We start from the raw sequence: 6,000 nt of genomic DNA, 5'->3' as shown, positions 1-6,000 counted from the left end.
GATGCCTGTCCTAAACTGTTAGTCTTTGTGGGTCTGCTTCTCCAGGATGGTCTAGTTGATGATGCCTGTCCTAAACTGTTAGTCTTTGTGGGTCTGCCTCTCCAGGATGGTCTAGTTGATGATGCCTGTCCTAAACTGTTAGTCTTTGTGGGTCTGCCTCTCCGGGATGGTCTAGTAGATGATGCCTGTCCTAGATAAAGAAACAAAGGCAGGGAGAAGAAAACCAAACCTGGCTAAAAGTGCAGAGAAACGTCATGAATCTATGATACATTTTTAACTGACACAGAAAGATGTTGTACCTACAAAAGTGTAACTAACACCAACTTATCTTTTTTCTTTGTCTAGATCTAGAACATACAGATAATTCTAAGAAATTCCTGAGCCCAAACCCTTCCCTTTGGCTGTGTGTGTGTGTGTATGTGTTGAAAGTGTAGCATTGTCCTGGTCACTGTGTGGCTAATGGGTCATCAGAGGTGTATGTTAATCTGAATGAAAGTCCCATTAAAGGAGACTGTTGATTGCCTGTTGATTGGCACCATCATTGTTGGTCAAGATTAGCCAAATAATGGCTTCTTGTGTGTGGGAGTGGCTGTGTGTGTGTGTGTGTGTATGTGTGTGTGTGTGTGTGTGTGTGTGTGTGTGTGTGTGTGTGTGTGTGTGTGTGTGTGTGTGTGTGTGTGTGTGTGTGTGTGTGTAGGAGTGGCTTCGTGTGTGCATGTGTGTGTGTGGGGGGGCTGTGGGAGTGGGAGTGGCTGTGTGAGTGTGGGAGTGACTGTGTGTGTGTGTGTGTGTGGGAGTGACTGTGTGTGTGTGTGTTGGGGGAGTGGCTGTGTGTGTGGGAGTGACTGTGTGTGTGTGTGGGGGGAGTAGCTGTGCATGGGATTGACTGTGTGTGTGTGTGGGGGGGGGTTGCGTGTGTATGGGAGTGACTGTGTGTGTGTGGGAGTGACTGTGTGCTTGTGTTGGGGGATTGGCTGTGTGTGTGTGTGTGTGTGTGTGTGTGTGTGTGTGTGTGTGTGTGTGTGTGTGTGTGTGTGTGTGTGTGTGTGTGTGTGTGTGTGTGTGTGTGTGTGGGGGAGTGGCTGTGTGTGGGGGGAGTGGCTGTGCATGGGAGTGACTGTGTGTGTGTGTTGGGGGAGTGGCTGTGTGTTTGTGGGGGGAGTGGCTGTGCATGGGAGTGACTGTGTGTGTGTGTTGGGGGAGTGGCTGTGTGTGTGTGGGAGTGACTGTGTGTGTGTGTGTTTGGGGAGTGGCTGTGTGTGTGTGTGTTGGGGGAGTGGCTGTGTGTGTGTGGGGGGAGTGGCTGTGCATGGGAGTGACTGTGTGTGTGTGTGGGGGAGTGGCTGTGTGTGTGTGGGAGTGACTGTGTGTGTGTGTTGGGGGGAGTGGCTGTGTGTGTGTGTGTGTGTGGGGGAGTGGCTGTGTGTGTGTGGGGGGCTGTGCATGGGAGTGACTGTGTGTGTGTGTTGGGGAGTGGCTGTGTGTGTGGGGGAGTGATTGTGTGTGTGTGTTGGGGGAGTGACTGTGTGTGTGTGGGAGTGGCTGTGTGTGTGTGGGAGTGACTGTGTGTGTGGGAGTGACTGTGTGTGTGTGGGAGTGACTGTGTGTGTGGGGGGGGGTGATATTGAAACTGTTGACCTTCCTTTTCTTCCACAACATTTTCATGACCAATCCTTTTGAGACGAGTTACATACATTACATACATAATTACATACATAATTACACACATACATACATTACATACATACATTACATACATAATTACATACATAATTACACACATACATACATTACATACATACATTACATACATAATTACATACGGAATTACATACATAAATTGCGTTATGAAATAACAATCATTTCTTAAAATCAGACATTAGTGTTACATTAGCTAAAGTCTGTTAAACTACTCCTGGCTTCAACCGCCACAGCAGCAGTTTGCCAAGCTAAATTACTACTAATTAACATGCTGCTACCATAGCAAGGGCTCGCTACATTCATGAGAGTCTACTTGTTCAACCGTCACACCAATTTAGGCCCCTCACTTCAACCTCCCTCTATTATAGCTCCTGTAGATCAAACCGATGATGCAGTTACTGTTTGGCATGCCTCTGACGTCTGATTTAGTATAACACAATTTGTGTGTATCTGTTTAATGCTCACATGCTTTGTGTGTGCCTCTGCGTGTGTGTGCATTGAGGGTGTGAGTCTATTGAGGGTGGGGTGCCTTGGTCTTTGAACCGCCAATCAGAAACATGGTTACTCTCTGCAAGCGGTCCAGTAAGACAAGACTGCAAATGACACACACACACACACACACACGCACATGCACCCGCACGCACTTGCAAGCACGCACACACACACACACACACACACACACACACACACACACACACACACACACACACACACACACACACACACACACACACACACACACACACACACACACACACACACACACACACACACACAGTGGTAGTAGTATGGCATAATTACATACAACAAGGCTTTCCAACTAAGTGTAACCTGATACTGATACTAGTTCCTGATACTAGATACTAGTTTAACAGATACATCCCCTAAAGGACATCAATTACATCTCTGTCATTTGAGATCCAGATTCCATTTCGGCCTCATTCCATTACTGCAGGTCCAACCAGCCGACTGATCCTTGGCTGATGACAGAGGACAGGACTGGACAGTTTCCTTCCAGAAATAGTTTGCTCCATTTCTTGTGAGGCTCTATTTTGTTTTGACATGATGAACCCTCCACACAAAATGTGTTGTTGTTGTGGGTTATGTGGGTGCTGGGTACTCCAACAACACATCAGGACACCCCTGTAAACATTACAAATCGCAACACTGGTCCAGCCTAAGGCACTCCCAATAGTCAATGTGTTATTCGAACCCTGGGTGTTGATGAATGTGTACTCAAGCTTAGCGGCATATGGAAAGTAGCCTAGGTTTTCAACACAAACTGATAATGGACGTTTACACGAGGGGGACATTTCATCGCGCTCCAATGACTGTCAAACTGTTTGACCTGCAGGGACAGCTTCTCTCCGAGACCGGCATCACCTTTGACCCCACAGGAATGGCAAGCCTGGTAATAAAAACAAAGCCCTTTGTCCGAGTCAAAGGAAAACATCTGCTGGACTGAGGAGGGATTAAGGTCGGGGATTCATCAGTCTTTTTTTCCACAGAAGACCCTCTGATGAGAGTTGAGGTGTTTGGAGGAAACCAATCCTTACATTACAAAGTTCTCAATCCCATGGTTTAAAAGGCATGGTTTGAAATATGCATAACAGAGGAGGCTGGTGGGATGAGACATATGAGGACGAGCTCATCGTAAAGACTGGAATGAAATCAATGGAAACCCCACGGTTGACTCAGTTCCATTTATTCCAGCCGTCCTACTATAGCTCATCCCACCAGCCTCCTCTGATGCATACAGTATTCAAAATACTTCTCACTCCCTATGAATACAGGAGTCTTATTTTTATTTATTTTTTACCTTTATTTAGGCAAGTCAGTTAAGAACAAATTCTTATTTTCAATGACGGCCTAGGTACAGTGGGTTAACTGCCTGTTCAGGGGCAGAACGACAGATTTGTAGCTTGTCAGGTCGGGGGTTTGAACTTGCAACCTTCCGGTTCCTAGTCCAATGCTCCTAGTCCAACACTCTAACCACTAGGCTACCCTGCTGCCTCACAAACCATCTACTGTCAAATCCTTTTTAATCCTTGTCACATGAAGATAAATATTGAAAATAAATTATAGATCGGACATAAACATTACACAACAAGTTGGAAATCGCAAAGTGGTTTGCAAGGAATCGGTGACAGTGGCTGTTTGGTCCCAAATCTGGGATTAAGGGGCTCTTTTCCAAGTTTAAAATGATAACATTGGCCATGATGTCAATGAAGCTTGATTTGTGCCGCGCTCAAAAAAATTGTTAACTTGGAGAACCGCCGAGCCACCTTCCTGTTCAAGTGAGCCGAGCACAACAATGTGAGTCCAAAAATGGATTGTATGCTGCTTCGTAAATGTTGTAATATGCCTGGGAGATATGTATACTGTAGCTAAGAAAGTAATACCAAGTGTATGTTGTGTAATAAGCTGTTAGTAGCCTATGTGTCTCATCCTAATGATTTGGTCTATTTTCCCCTCTTAATTTTGCCTACTGTTCTGACGTAGTGGTGCATATGTAGCCTATAACCTGTTTTAGAGAAATGTAATCATTGAATATTGTAAGACCTTTCATTGTCTGCTTATATGCCCCCTTTATTTATCCTACGGTTCTGACTTGGTGTACAGGGAGAGCACTGGAAGAATGGCCCATGTTCTGAATTCTGTTGCTGTACATTTCACAAGTGCTAAACAAATAGTTATAAACACTAACGTTACGTCCGTCCTAGCTCGCTCATTGTCTTAATCGAAATTACGGATTGCCTCTTATCCGCTTGTCGTCCCCTTATGCCATAGTTTGGACATCTCAATTTTCATTGGAAACCATATTTGTTTAAGCAAGTCAGGCATAACAGTTTTTTTTTAAAGGCAGTAAATGAGGTGCTTCGCTGCCAAACAAGGTTCTGATGATAGCCAGGTGTAGCAGTGGGTAAGGTGGGACAGCTTTATGTAGGCCCTAACAGTTTGGAGGCACCGTTTGTCACCTCTATAGTGCAACTAACATGTTGTTTAGTGTTGTGTTGTGTAGTGGCTTTGCTGGAATGCATTTCACTTCTTTTTTTTGCCCCATCAAGATGTACATGCTAAAATATTTTAAAGAGGAGAATCACATCATCATTTGTGTAATTCAGTGTGGAGAAAAACTTTCTGAGTTTACTAGGTCTCGAGAACACAGTAACTCAAGCTACATTTATTGTTTGTCTACATTTTTTATGTTTTGAGGGCAAGTTCTGGTAAATAATGCACTGCTGTAGAAAATCTAAGTGGTTCAAGCCATGATTAATTAAAGACAAATAATCTGATCTAAACAAGCCCAACCATGAATAAGTAAATGCAACCTTTTTACTGGGACGTTCTGTGATGTTTTTCCGCCTTGACGGAATACCATCTTTATGTATATCCTTCAAATTTGTTGATATTTACTTATTTCTTCTCCAAGAAGCCTGTTCATTCCATCCTTCCATGACACATCCATTTCTAAAATTCTCTCTGATGTTCTGTTGATTGGAGGGAAAATTGGTAGCAGGAGTTGCAGTTAACACTAGATGGCAGTATGTGTTATGGACATAAATAAAGTTCAATTCTAATTCAATAACAATCCATGTTAATGATCCTGCCTTGTAGACTCTCCCTCTGAGATCTGAAAGTGTTAGATATGGGGGAAACTAAAAGTAGTATATTGTTCTGTGATATTCCTAAACGGCCGTCTTCAAGATTACAGTGAAGGAGTTGATAGGTTTCTAGGAGGTAGACACACTCAGGGAAACGTTTAAATACATAACGTTCCAACACGTTGTCCCCAAAAATATCAGCTGTTTATATAAATACCAGTTGTTTATGCTCCAGATAAACAGCCCATTTCATTCTCAATATTCAACATTTTGTGTGTACTTCTGTGTTTGTCCCTGATTTCCTGCTTTTGTTCCCATGCTTTATCTGTGATCTGTCCCGATGGTAACAACTCAGATGAGATGGCCAATTCCTTGGTGAATTATTGCTTCCTCTGAAGACAGGGTTGGCACGGCAACAATGGCTGGCAGGCAGGACAAGTTCTGGCTTTCATTCTGCTGCTGTGTTTGGGGTGTCCTGAGCGACTGACTGTCAGCTGCCCACGTCAGCAAGTTGGGTTGAGACGCAGAGCATCAAAGGGTCGCTGGCTCCGATACTTAATGAGAATGTCTGTGGAACAACATGTGCTATGGTCCTGACACTTCTGGTGCCGTGCACCATGTTCATAATGCCGTAAAACAGTTGTTGTTTTTTCTTGGAAATTACAGTAGGTCTTCACAATGTGCCATTTTGAGT

Source organism: Oncorhynchus keta, chromosome 15 (genome assembly GCF_023373465.1).
Source record: "Oncorhynchus keta strain PuntledgeMale-10-30-2019 chromosome 15, Oket_V2, whole genome shotgun sequence".
Classification (NCBI taxonomy): domain Eukaryota; kingdom Metazoa; phylum Chordata; class Actinopteri; order Salmoniformes; family Salmonidae; genus Oncorhynchus; species Oncorhynchus keta.
Note: the sequence above shows the minus strand (reverse complement) of the source record.